The 14,594-nt window shown below is 42.9% G+C and overlaps 1 long non-coding RNA gene across 6 annotated transcripts in view; it reads right to left on the minus strand.

The window, feature by feature from the left end:
- Positions 1-14,594, minus strand: part of LOC132021347 (uncharacterized) — a 223,828-nt gene that overhangs the window by 71,288 nt on the left and 137,946 nt on the right. For 5 of the 6 annotated variants that reach the window (XR_009405305.1, XR_009405307.1, XR_009405306.1 and 2 more), the window contains exon 6: positions 141-254. This is a non-coding gene — a long non-coding RNA (uncharacterized LOC132021347). Of the gene's footprint in view, positions 1-140; positions 255-10,862; positions 11,129-14,594 lie in introns of those variants that run through there. The other variant, XR_009405308.1, reaches the window with a different exon arrangement.

The following is a 14,594-nucleotide window of genomic DNA, read 5'->3' on the forward strand; positions in this document are numbered from 1 at the left end:
TGAGTTTGATGTTAGAAACCAAAGAAAAGGAACCAAGGGAAGAAGGTGATAGCTAATTTTGGCTCAACAAGACCTTGCTTTGTTTTTAAATCCCCATTAGGGGGTCACTGACGGGTGTCCCAGGAGACCCATGTTCTTACCATTCAACTTGCAAATCCCTTTCCCTTCCCCAGCCTTGGCATAGTCTTTGGCAAACCAGGGGGTTCTGTGAGTTGTTCTCGAAGGCCCACTTGCTCTAACGTAACTTCAGCTACCTATTGGAGAGAGAAGATGACAGGCTGCACCAAGATGGTTTGTAAAAAAAAAATGTCCAGCTGTTTATACCAACACCTCTCACCCTGTTGGTTGATGGGAGTAGGGTACTAGAAAGCCCTAAGCATCCCAGAAGGAAAGAAACCAGCCCTTTTGTGTTTCATGGCCCTATCATTCAGCAGATTTTAGCCAAGTATTTCAGCAAAGGCCCCTTGTATCTTTAGTATCTCAACAGGATTTCTCTAGATGGTTTTAGAGAGGAAATTCCCAAAGAATTCTGTTCCCAATTATATATGTCAGGGGACTTAGGCATGGGATAAACAAAATGGGTCACCATTGAGTTCTACACTGACTTGGTGGGCCGACCATGGCCCAGCCTGATCTGCTCCTGGTCATGGCGTCAGGTGAGCCGCTGGGAGGACCAGAGTCAGAGGTAACCAAACTCTCTGGGCTCAGAGAAGCTGACAGGTGAGCAGGCCACTCTGCTGAAAGGAAGTTTGGCTTGTCTCTGAACGGAAGATACTAGGACACTCAGTGTAGATGATCTACAAATAAGTCATTGGTGAAGCCACTGACTTTTCTATTAGTTTATTTATTGGCTCAGAGAGAGAAAACAGCATCTTGGTTTCTAAAGTTTTGGACATCATAGCAAATACTTTTGGTGAGGCAATGAAGACTTTGTAGCTTTTTTGACCTTTGAAAACTCAGATTTTTTTTTTTTAAGATTTTTATTTATTTGACAGAGAGAGATCACAAGTAGGCAGAGAGGCAGGCAGAGAGAGAGGAAGGGAAGCAGGCTCCCCACTGAGCAGAGAGCCCGATGTGGGGCTCGATCCCAGGACCCCGGGATCATGACCTGAGCCGAAGGCAGAGGCTTAACCCACTGAGCCACCCGGGCACCCCTCAGATATGGTTTTTTAAGTGAACTCTCCACTGAAGGAAAACACACATAGACAGGAGTGCCCAAATGATACGTATAAGAGCTTGACGAATATTCACAAAGGATTCAAATCTATGAAATCATGACCAGATTAAAGAAAAGAACATTGTTGGATCATTATATTGTACACCTGAAACTAATATAACATGTATGTGAATTACACATCAATAGCAAAAAAAAGACATGACAATGAAAAAAGAAAGAACCAGGACATTACCAGCACCCCAACAGCCCCCTTGAGCCTCTTTCCAGTCACATCCCCCAACTACCATCTTGACTTCTGTCCCCACTGATCATCTTTGTTTGTTCTTGAGTTTCATGTAAACAGAATCATTCCATGTGCCCTCTTGGCTGTCTGGCTTTCTTCAGTGAACGTGAAGATGTCAGTCCTGTGTTTCTTCGTGCTATGTTACATTGTTCAATTTCATTGCTAAGGACACCACATAGATTTACCCACTCCTCTGCTAATGGAAATTTGGGTTGTTTCTAGTAACCTTAAAAATAAAACTGCCAGTTATTTGACTAGTAAAAAAAAAAAAGGGCTTATTCAGGAATAGCACAGAACTGCAATTTGGGACAAGCAAAATAGATTTATGGCAAAAACAGGCAAGTCTGGAGATGGAAGGAGAGGAATGCTCTTTTACCCAGGGAAGGGGGGAAGTGGGTAGTTCTGTTATAAACGAAAGATCCACTGGGGTAAGCTGGGGGTTCAAAGCATAGAGGTTTTCACTGGCTGAGTTACAACAGTCCCCACAGGCTGGGTGTTGCCTGGGGAAGGTGGTAAAGTAGTAGCTGAAGTGGTATCCCCTTGCAAGGTATGTCTCTCTGTGTTGGGTCTACAGTTGGCCAAGAGTGGTAGGGCATGAAGCCTCCCCCTTTTGGTCTCCCAAGTCCATTTTAGTGTGGTTACCTTTGATTAATTTTCACATTTTCAGTCTTTGACTACGTAACCGGATCGTTCTGAGCAATTTTGTACATGTCTTCGGTACACATACGTACGTGTTTCAGTTGGATGTGTACCAAGGCATAGAATCGCTGAGTCGCAGGAGAGACATCACTCAGGTGTTGTAAATCCTGCCAAACAATTTTTGAAAGTGATCCTACCAGTTTAGACCCCTACAAGTCAGTGGGCGGCAGTTACAGTTGCCACAAATCCTCTCCAGTGCTTAGCATTTTTGGACCACTTGTTTCCAGCCACTCTGGTGGGTGTGTAGCCATGTCACCCTGTGCTTTGTACTTTCCTGCTCATATTTACTGAGCATGTCCAATTTTTTATGTCCCAATTGTATAGCCTCTTTTTATGTCCCAAATTGTATAGCTCATTTTTTTCCTACTGGATATTAATGATTTATGGAAAAAATTTTTAAAAGATTTTATTTATTTATTTGAGACACAGTGAGAGAGGGAATAAAAGCATGGGGAGTGAGAGGGAGAAACAGGCTCCCTGCAGAGCAGGTAACCCAATGCGGGGCTCGATCCCAGGACCCTAGGATCATGACCAGAACAGAAGGTAGGCACTTAACAACTGAGCCACCCAGGTGCCTTGACTCACAGAGATTTTTATTTTCTCGATACAATTTTTAAAAAGCAAGTTTAAGATACACGAATATCTTTCCTCACCCTGTGGCTTACATTTTCACTTTCTCAATGGTGTCTTTTGATGAACAGAAGTTCTTGTTTTTAATGATGTCCAATTTATTGATCTTTTCCTTTGGGCTTAGTGCTTTTTGTATACTATATTTCAGAAGATTCTTCATGTTCCAAATCAGGAGATTATTCTCTGGTGTTACCTTTCAGAAGTTTTGTCATTTTGCTTTTTACATTTATTTACTTATTTTTTTTTTTTTTTAGATTTATTTGTTTGAGAGAGAGAAAGAGGGAGAGCATGTGTGTGCACACGAATGGGGGTGGAGCAGAGGGAGAGAAACTCAAGTGGGGGTGTGGAGTCCAGTGGGGGGCTCAATTTCACAATCCAGAGATCACGATTGGAGCCGAAAGCTGGAGTCAGATGCTCAAAGTACTGAGCTACGCAGGTGCCTCTGGTTTTTTTTTTTTTTTAAAGATTTATTTATTTATTTATTTATTTATTTATTTATTTGACAGAGATCACAAGTAGGCAGAGAGGCAGGCAGAGAGAGAGGAAGGGAAGCAGGCTCCTCGCCTAGCAGAGAGCCCAATGTGGGGCTCGATCCCAGGACCCTGAGATCATGACCTGAGCTGAAGGCAGAGGCTTTAACCCACTGAGCCACCGAGGCACCCCTCCTCTGTATTTTTTAAAACTGATTTTTAGAGCAGTTTAGGTTCATAGCAAAACTGAGAGGAAGGTAGAGATTTTCTATACACTCCCTCCCCGTCCATGCATATCCTTTCCCATAATCCACATCCCCCACCAGAATGATACATTTGTTACATTTCATGAACCTGCATTGGCCCATCTTATCACACAAAGTCCATGGTCTATGTTACTGTTCACTCTTGGTAATGTGTATTCTGTGGGTTTCTACAAATGTATAATGATATGTATTCACCATTGTAATATCATATACTGTATTTTCACAGCCCTACCCATCCTCTGTGCCCCAAGGATTCCCTGCATTTTGGGTGCTATAGTAAATGGTGTCATTTAAAATTTGTTATTTTCTAATTATTTGTCACTTTTAAGAATTATTCATTCTCTTAAGTGGATTAAACAGCCCCTCTGCAGTGTGCAAATTTGATTTGCAAATTAGTAACAAATCAAAGTCATTATTCACAGTAGAGAATTTTTTCAGTCTTTTGTCTCTGTGCTCTGCAGATTGGGTGATTTCTATTGTTCTTTCCCCTATTTTATTGATTCTATCTTTTGTCATATCTGTTCTACCACTGAGCCTCTCCTATGAGTTTCTTTTTAATTTCTATTATTGTATTTTTCAGTTCTATAACTTCCATTTGGTTCCTTTTTTTTATAACCTCTGTTTCTTTGCTGAGATTTTTCTCTCCTCTCATTTGTTTCAAGAGAATTTGCAATTCTCTGCTGAAGCATTTTTATGACAGCTGCTTTGAAGTCTTTGTCAGATACTTCTACTACCTGGTTCATCTCCGTGGTAGGGTCAGCTAAGGGTCTTTTCTCATCTAAGTCATTTTCCTGGTTCTTACTATGATGGATATTTTAAAATTGTATCTGGACATCTTGCCTTTTGTATTAGGAGACTCTGGCTCCTACTTAAAGCTTTTCTTTTCTTTTTAAGCCAGCTATCACCCTATTTAGGTTAACAAGCAGAGTCTGGCCTAGTTTAGTGGACTGTGGGCCCAATGGTTACTTAATTTCAGAGCCTTTGTCATATGATTACAGTCTCCTGGGGCTCCTACTTGCTCTTCCTGCTGCTACCAGAGGGGGTGGGAGGAAATTCCTCAGTCTGGTTCTCCTGGTGCCTCTACATAAAAGGAATCTTGGGTCCATGGAGAGGAAGTGTGCTTCTTCCCAGGGGAGGCTGCTTGTTAATGTGGTAATCCCCTTTGCTGGTACCACCTGTGCACTCCAGGTCAGCTGTCTCTCAGTGAGAGAGGAGAATCTCAGCCCCACCAAAAAGAAGTAAGGATGAATCTATGTTGGCTGTCTTCTGGTGCCAGGTTGGGCAATAGGAAATGCCAGATTTAGTCACCTTCTCCTGTTGGAAGCAGGTGTTGTTCCTACTGCTATGTTGTTCCTACAGTCCTAGGATCCCTATCTAGCTTGTTCCGCTCTCTCTTTCCCCTTTCAGAGTTTTCATTTGGTGGCCTCTTGCATTATTTCCAGAGTTCGTCATTGTATCTAGCTGGGTGGAAAAAAGGGAGAAATGAGTTTCTGCTATCTTGTCTGGACCAGAAGTCCTTTCGATAACTTTTGAATAAAAAAAATTCATTGATTGAATCAGTGGTGATTCCACCTTGAATATAATCCATTGACTTCAATGTAGTCAGGCTATAAAAAGGAAATAAACTACAGACTCTTAGAGTCGATAGGATGGTAGACTATTCTGCCCTCCTTCACAAGAGACACCTTTCGGTACAGCACCCCAATATATGGACAGCCCACCTGTACCATACCTTGAGACCATGGGATTTATCCAACTCGTGGCTTCCCTGTGACGCTCTGGGCAGGAATATTCAAGGAAAACATCATGGGTCCACCCATGATGGGAGAAAGAGGTGGGGTTGCCTATTTTAATTTCTGTAACATTTAATTTAATTTAATTTCTGTAGCATTTAATTCCTGTACTATTTCAGGACAAAGCAGGAACAGCCAGTGGAGATGAATGTGAATTATGGGTGGAAGGAATACGCACGGAGAAGAGAGAAAGCAAAGCCAGTGAATGTTTTAGATACACATTTTCACCCCCCTCGACTCAAAAAAAAGGAGGCAGAAACCTGCTGTTGAAAGCAGGAAATATTAGAAAACACCAGCTGAGAAACTGCCCACTTGGCATCCGTGAGCTCCAGCTGGCCCTCTGACCCTACTCCTATTTTAAGTTCATGACGCACAGTCAAGCATTCCTTTGTGGCACCTGAAAGAATGACATCAGCCCTGACTGAGTCCTTATTGGAAGTGATAGAGTTATTTTTAGACCTGTGCACGTAGTTTGCCTCGGCCTAATTGTTGGATCCTTCAAGGAAATGGGGGGTGGGGGGGAAGACTCTCTCATTAACATCCCACCTGGTGTCCTACCAAAGGGCACCTTATTTCTCAGACAGTTTGTTAGTTTGGAGCCAGCTGCCACTGCTGAAGGTGACTCGTGGTTCCCCCATTGCCTGTCACAAGCTGTATCCTGAGCCTCTCGGGCAAATCACTTCTTGGGGCCTTTGATTTGCAATCTACATAGTCTAATCATTCATGGTTGTAAGAATTAAGTAAAAGGTTGTAGGTAAAAAGCCATCTGTGATGCTGGCAGTAGGGAGTGCTCAACAAATTCTGGGTATTATTATTATTATTATCATCATCATTGAGTGTGTTGAGTGAGTGGTAAGAGCCGACGTCTTTGCTTTGTTGCAGATCTTAGAGGAGATGCACTCAGTCTTTTACCATTAAATACAATGTTTGATGTAGGGTTTAGAAGATGTTCTTTATGAGGCTGAAGAAGTTCCCTGTTATTCCTAGTGTGCTGACAGTTTTTTTTCTTTATTAATGGATACTGAAATTGTTAAATGATTTTTCTGTATCAGTTGATATGACCACATGTTTCTTTGTTATCCTATCAGTATTGTGGCTGATATTGATTGACTTTCAAATATTGAATCAGTCCTACATTCCTGGCATAAATCGTTTTTGGTCACAGTGTCCTATCTTTATGCATCATTGGGTTTGATTAAATATGGTGGATGATTTTTGTATCTAAGTTCATCGGACATATTGGTCTTTAGGATTTTTGCGGGGAGGGAACTATCTTTGGTTGATTTTGATATGATGGCCTCATCTAGAGAATTGGGAAGTGATTTATTCTTTCCTACTTTCTGGAAGAGATTGTATAGAAATAACATTAATTATTCTTTGAATGGTAAAATTTTCCACTGAAACCATCTGGGCCTAGAGATTTCTTTTTGTAGAACATTTTAATTACAAATTCAATTTCTTTAGCAGTTAAAGAACTGAGTAGATCATCTATTTTATCTTGGCTAAGTTTTGGTAGTTTGTGGTTTTTGAGGAATTGGCTCATTTCTTCTAAGTTGCTGAATTTATGAGCATAAAGTTGTCTGTAGTATTTTTATTATCATTATAATGGTTACAGAATTTATTATGGTCTCTCCTGAAATTCTGATATTGGGAATTTATGTCTTCCTTTTATCTTTGCCAATGTAGCTAGAGGTTACTGATTTTATTAATTTTTTTTTGAAGAACCATCTTTCCATTTCAATTATTTTTTCTATTGTTTTCCAGCCATTTCACTGATTTCTACTCTCTATTACGTCCTTCTTCTGTTTGCTTTGAATTTATTTTGTTCTTTTTCAAAAAAATTCTTGATGTAGGAACTTAAATTAGCAATTTGAGATCTCTCCTTTTCTAAGGCAAGCATTTAGTGCCATAAATTTCCCTTTCAGCATTGTTTTAGCCGCATCTCACTGATATTTTAGTATGCTTATTTTTGTTTTCATTCAGTATTTTTTTAATTTCCTTTGTGATCTCCTCTTTGACCCATGAATTGCTTAGAAGTTTATTGCTTCGTTTTCAAGCATTTGGAAATTTTCCTGTTGACTTTCCGTTTCGATGTGTAGCTTGGTTCCATTGTGGTCAGACAATATACTCTGTATGATTTTAATTCTTTTGAATTTTATGATCTAGGATGCACGCAGTCTACCTGGGTGAATGTTCCATGGTCCCTTTAGAAGGATGAATACTCTGCTGTTGTTGACAGTGCCTCCTTTAAGTGTCCATTGGATCTTTTCAGTTCGTGGTGGTGTGGAGTTCTGCATTCTTGCTGATTCTCTCTCTCTCTCTCATTTATTTATTTATTTGAGAGAGAGAGAGAAAGTAAGAGAGAGAATTAGAGAGGGGAGAAGGTCAGAGGGAGAAGCAGACTCCCCATGGAGCTGGGGGCCCGATGCGGGGACTCGATCCCAGGATTCTGGGATCATGACCTGAACTGAAGACAGTGGCTTAAACAACTGAGCCCCCTAGCTGCCTGCTAATTTTCCCTTTAATGGTCCTAAAAGTTCTGAAGGGGAGGGCGTGAGATGTTCCCAGTGTCCATTACAGATTTATTTAATTCTCTCTTTCAGTGGTCTTCGTTTTTGTTTCATATATTATGAAACTGTTCTTTGATTCACAGTATAGCTATATTTTCTCAATAATCCTCTTGGCCGGTAGTCTTTGCTCTGAAATCTACTTGGTCTGATTGATTCATGCTTTTGATCACTGCTTGCGGGGTATATCTTTTTCCTTTCTTTTGCTCTCATGTCACTAACTTTGTAGTGAGTTTCTTGTAAACAACATAGAGTTGGGTCCTGTTTTGTAATCCACTCTGCTAGTCTCTACCTTTCTCAGTGTGTTGAGACCATTTACATTTAAGGTGTTTATTGATCTATTAGGGTTACATCTGGCATATTATTTGTTTTCTGTTTGTTCCTTCTGTTTCTCATTCTTCTGTTCTTGTCTTTCTGTGGGTTGCTCAAATTTTTTTAGAGTTCCATTTTGATTTAATTATTATTATTATTTTTAGTGTATCACTTTGTGTTGGTTTCTTAGTGATTACTGTGTTAGGAGACTCTGTTGCTGGGCAACCCTTGGGAAGGGGGAAGAAGCTGCTGGGCCTGGGTCTCTGTAGCCACTGGTAAAGACCAGGGAGACAGGGGCTTCACTGCTGCTGCTGTGGGTGGGTCGGGCCCCCTGCTGACATCTCAGCTGTGGACCAGGGGCCAGGACTTTTCTGCTGCCCACCCCAGGCCCTACCGATTAGATTGTGTGCAAGGTCCGGGACTGCAGTGGGGGCTGAAACTCCTTACTGGGCCTCGTTAGAGTTCCCCTTCCCTGGACTTTGGCCAGAGAGAGCAGGCTATTCTTGGGTTTGGTTTTTTGTTTTTGTTTTTTTGTCTGTGCCTGTTGGTGATTCCAGGTAGCAAACCTCTCCTGTGTGCAGTTCAAGGCATGTGGCAAATAAAAAGAAAACCCAGGGAACTCAAAAAGCTGTTTCTCAAGTCTTGAGGTTTCTTGCCAATCCACCGTGGCTTTTTTTTTTCTTTTTTTCCCTCCAGCTTTCAGAGTTCTTTTATCATTGTCTGTTGAATAGTTTTTCAGGGTATTTAGCTGTATTTAGAGAAATGGAGTAAGGAAAAGTAATCCTATGCCATCTTGATCCAGAACCAGAAGGCAGGACAGCCTATTTGCTAAATGTTTCAGACACATTTTCTTTCCTGGTTTGTTTTCCAGAAAGCAGAAAAAATATTATCAATGGTGCTGCCTATGATTAAACCTACCCCCTCTTTCTGCTTCTTGGAAGGGATCAATTGCATTATTCAATCGTCACATTTCTCTGAGCCTGCTCTGTATTTAGTCAACAGGATATTGAATTCCTTTCAAGAGCCTAAACAGGTAATCACTTCTTTCCTGGGCCAAATCTTGACCAGTAATGTAAATACTTGTCTGTAGCACAGAAAATGGTTTTCTTTGCGTTCTTCCCACCCCACCCCCGACCCCGGGGTCTTGAACGCAGAGGTTTTCCTTTGGCACCCAGAGGCTTTAACGACATTTATCTAGAAACAGATTACCATGGAAGGAATGGAGCTTTCCTAATTATAATTGTTCAGCTGCACTAACAAAGACTTCTTATATCTGTGTTTTACTTGTTTCTCATCTTGGGCCCTTGTCTGACAGTATTGGAGGCTTTTGGCCCAGGGATTCATGGGAAAGCACAGTATTAAAGCTTAGAGTTAATGTTTTAAATTTACCACCAAAGACACATTAGGCAGAACACTGAGCTCTGCCTCTCCTTAAAAAAAGAAAGAAAAAGAAAAAGAAAAAGAAAAAAAATACTGCCTTTTATACCTTTTTCCTTACCATAAAGATAATCCTCTAGTTTCATCTTAAGTAACCAGAGAGTGGAGAAAAATAAAAGAAATTTAATTTGTTGAATATCTTTTACCTTAAAGACACAGTTTAGGAAAAAGTAGATCAGATTGAATGTGATTTATGTCACTCTTTTTTTGTGCCACAGATTACCTCTTCCCCAGATTTTGAAACTCCTATAAAATGAATCCATAAAATATTAAGATATATAGCAATAATTGTAAGTTTACATGAAGTTTACATGATTTTAGGCTTACATCAGTACAGTGATTCATATAATGTGGTAAATAATAAAAACTTTAAAAATCGAATATTTATATCCCGAAGATGCAATCGAAAGTTCACATTTGAAGTGACACGTTTTCAAGTACATTTTATGGTTTTTTTTCTGAAATCTCCTTTTTTCCACTGACTCTATCTTTAAAAAACTTTTTTCAAAACATATACCGTTTTTTTGGCACCACATGAAAAGGTTATTGTCTGAGTGCAGGGTTAAAAAAAGGCCAGTAAATTAACATGCTATATTTGATATGGGCACCGTTCACTCCAAATTTTCAAAAGACCCGGAGAAATCATGTACATACAACTAACCAGCCTATTAAAATTGCTTTTATTATCTTAAAAATTTATCTTAAAAATCTGTGTTGAAGCATACATATATTTTCTTAATTTGTAGAAGTGGGACAGTTTGAGTAAGTTTGCTTTAAGCGTGAACCAAAGACTCCCAGAGCCATCTATAACATCAGCAGAAAACGCGATGATAAAAGTTTACACAGAACCTTGATTTCCCATAGACATGTGTGAACTGAGAACTGAGAGCTGAGAACGTATCTGTCTCAGTCTCTTAAAATATTATTTGCCTTCTTCACTGACAAGGCAACAGAGGATGAGAAGAAGAATGTAATGAAAATATGAAAAAAGATGACTCCTTTTGCCTATTTTCATCAAACCGAATGTTAAAAATTATAATAATAATCAACAACAAATCAGTTCACAAAGAACACAGCTTTTCACTTAGTTTCTTTTCAAGTGAGTCTCCTTTTATCTTTTTATTTCTGGGAGCCTACAAATGTAGGCTTCCTTGGAAATGGATGAATTTTGTCGAGTTTCCAGACTCAGAAGATAAACAAAGCCGTGGATTTCTCTTCCCTCCCCCACCCAACCCCCACCCTGTAAATAACCTCAGGCCACTGTCTGGGCCTCCCTCGGCTCCTCTCCTCTGTGGGTTGGTGGGGACTGAGGGCTGGGGGCTGGGAAGACCCGGGACACAAGGGTGAGGCAGAGCAGGAGGAGGCGGGTAGGGGAGAAGGGAGGAGCAAGTGGGGGTGGGCTCCTCCAGGAGTGAACCCCAGCTGCCTCCGGGGAAGAATGTCCCATGCATGCCCGCACACACAAAATGTACACAGTGGAGCCAGGCGAGAGAACTGTTAAAAAAAGAGAAGAAAGAAAGAAAAAGTACTGCTTCATCAGCTAAAAAACAGTCCTGTTCTTTCCTGGTTTGATTTCAGCTCGAAAGTACTGGCTTGGAATTGCCCGCAGGGATATTGGGCCCCTGCCCACACAGCAGGCAGACAGCCGGCCCTGCCAGCAACGGGCTTTTCATAAAACAGGATGCTCCCCCATCACGAAAGCCACTGAGCACTACCCTCCGAACGCGTCCCAGCCCGTAGGAACTCCTTCCCCCAGAGCACTTCTCTTTTCCTTATCAGGAAACTCCACTCTGGAGCTCCTGGCCCTGCAGAAAGGCCCCTCTCCCAGGGGACTGTGGGAAGCAGCCATCCCCTTCCCGGAGCTGCTTCTGCAAGCTTCTCTCCATCGGTGAGCAAACTCCCCTGCTAGTTCTACACGAGCGTGTTGGCTTTGAGGAAGGCTCCCACCTTGACCATTAAACGAGATGGACTTTGAAAGAAAGAGCTGGTTCTCATAGGAAGGATGAGGAGGGTTTGTCCCCATCGTCCCACCACCATCTCTCCTGAGTCCTGCCAGGTCTGGATTCAGATCCGGCTTAACCACCTCAAGCGTGATGAACTTTTCCCACTTTGGGGAGGCTTACCGGCCTATTTGTCTTCTCCCCACTGGGAATGAAATGGAGTCGGTTTCTGTGGGGAGAGTAGTCCCTGAAGTTTTCTAGCCGCAGTCTAATAAAGTGTCCTAGCTAATGGGCGAGCTCCCAGGGTGCCCTCTGAACCCTGAAGATCTCATGTGCTGTACCCACGGCTGACCTGAGGGGATCGGAACTGGGGTTCTGAAAGTTCTCCAGAAGCACTACCCCCCGGGGCCGCAGGCATGGCCTGCTCCTGCTAGGATGTCCAGACGTGACTGCCTATAGAACACACACCAGACAATAGGAGAGTGGACCTTGATGACCTCCCATGTGACTAACTGCAGCGTGAAAGAGACGGCGTCTTTGTCATTGAGAGGAAAGGCCTGACAACCTAGAAGCTATCCCCAGATCTGCCCTAGCTTCCTCTGTAGCTTTAGACAACTTGATCCGTACATGCCTCAGTTTCCCCATTTGTAAAGTGCAGCGGGGGATTGCTGGAGGAGGGGAAATCATCAGCTCTTATGCCATCCCTTTCCCTTAGCACATCCTGGCAGGCCTTGCGAACCCCAGGGCACTTTCCCTGCTGTGCTTGACCAGGGAAACCCAGCCAGCCCCACCCAGGCAGTTAGAGGGGGCCGTTGAGTCAAGACCTGGGATGGTTTCTGTGTTTTCGTCCAAGTGCTATAGCCTGTGAGCCTCGGAGTCTCAATTCGACGTGTTTCTATGCACTTTGAAGTTTTGGGGCGGAAACTGAAGGAATGGTGTTGCAGGTGGTGTTTTCATTTCTTCCTTCGCTTGAAGTTCGTGACTTTGGAAGTGAAAGGAGGAGGGAGGAAGCGTACGGAGGGAACATCTGGGCATGGAGATGGTGTCAGAGTAGAGAATTGTGTCTGCTGGACCGCAGCCCAGATCCACCCCAGAACAGCGGGGTCCTGGCAGGAAGCAGGATGTACTAACCAAAATCTGAGAAGAAAATGCTGCAGGAGACCTGCCAGTGTGGCCAGGAAGAGTTTAAACAGAAACTTCAGAGGGAGGAATAAAAATTAAAAAAAAAAAAAAAAAAAAGGAAAAAAAAAAAAAAAAAAAAAAAAAAAAAAAAAAAAAAGCCCCAATAAATCTATAAAACCAGAGAAGACAAAGCACAGCACCAGAGTATCAGCAAGGGTTCTTGAGAGGAAAAGAAACTCCTCTTGCTGACTCAAGCAAAAGGGGGATAGATTGGACGTTATCGAGAGGCTCACGGAGTCAACAGGAAAGCTGGTTTCTGAGCTGAGAGTGGGGTTCAGGCCAGGAGAGGAACTCAAGTGTGTCAGGTAACTCCGCGGGACGTGCATGGGCTGCCTGAGGTTGCTCAGCTCAGCTCAGCCCTGCTCTGGGGCGGTAAGCCCACTGGGGACCACACCCTAGAAGGATACCTTTGTACCTCTTTGCAGAGGGCACAGCACCCGGATCCCTCCGCCCACCAAGACTGCCCGATGGTCAAGACCACGTCACCTAGGAACACCGAATTGTGCAAAGGAAGGGCACGTGGATTCTGGGTTATTAAAAAACAGTGTTATTCCTCACTGTATGTGACGGAAGTGTCCCGCCATAAACACGGTGAGTGACCTCGCATGTCTTAGGAGGAGGACTCCAAGATCAGTGACCAGGCATGGAAAACCCATTCAGCAGGGTCAAAGGGTAAAGACAAACCCAGATAATTTTCAGTCATCAGGACCAAGCTTTGTGGAACATGGGAAGGAGCCTAGCAGATGTCAGAGATGCAGGCCGAGGCCAAAAACATCTGGGCAAGTGAAGGAGGAGTAAGGAGCAGGGACCTGTAACCAGGGCTCAGGGTCATCTTTTTCCACTCTCGTGGGGTCTGTCTTGCTGGAAAAGGGCCGCTTTGATAGGTCCAGTTGTTGTTAGCTTCAGAGTGGAGGAGGTGCCCAGGAGGGTCAGTGAAATCCCTTCCAGTCAGGAAGGCTCCTGAGCTCTCCCTCTTGGGAAAGCAAATCTCCCAAATTCAGAGTTTAGCTCCCCCTTTTCTGGGCATGGTGCCAGTTCCCAGGAATAGGAGCCAAGTCCAAGCTCCGTGGTCCTACTCCTCACTCCAGTTCTGCCAGGCATCTTCCTTCCATGTGCGCAGCAGCGGAGCCAAATGGAGAGGACTCGGGTCCTGGTGACATTACCAGGGCTCTGGATTCAGCTATGCCTGAAGCCGGGGTGACTTTTGGATTTTGCTTGATGGCAAGCCCTGGGAGAAAATGATCTGAGCCAATAGATTTTCTTTTTGTGTCTAAGCCAGTTTCTGTCCCTTGTAACCACACAGGGTTTCAACAATAGGCAGATAATAATACTAACACAGATCACAAAGAGTTGTTTCTTTTATGACAGCTCGGGGAGGTTAATGTTGTTATCATACCAAATTTGGCATAAGAAAACCAAGGTGTGGAAAGATTGAATAAAATTCCCTAGGGCCACACAATCTTAACTCAAAGGACTGGGGGTTCAGGTGTCACTCACAGAGATTGAGGGAAAACCCCCAATTCTGCTCATGTATGTGACTAGTCCCAGTGAGGAACAAAAAGGGAGGAAATATCTAGAAAAAAACCCCAATGTGGCCACAAAAGGTGGTCACTGGTGATCTCAGATCTTTAGAAAAGCATGCCTAAAAGGTGAAAAAGGAGCAGAGAATCAAAGAGAATGCACATGAGGGGCCTACCCCCATGACAACAACATTGAGAAGGTTAATGTCCAGAATAAGCAGGGACCTACAAAATGGCCATGATTTCACAAGGGTGTCTCAAGCTCCCTGAAAAATCCAACAAGGAAGGGATAGGCCTGTGCATGGAGAAAATGCTCAG

This window comes from Mustela nigripes, chromosome 7 (genome assembly GCF_022355385.1).
Source record: "Mustela nigripes isolate SB6536 chromosome 7, MUSNIG.SB6536, whole genome shotgun sequence".
In the NCBI taxonomy this organism is placed as follows: domain Eukaryota; kingdom Metazoa; phylum Chordata; class Mammalia; order Carnivora; family Mustelidae; genus Mustela; species Mustela nigripes.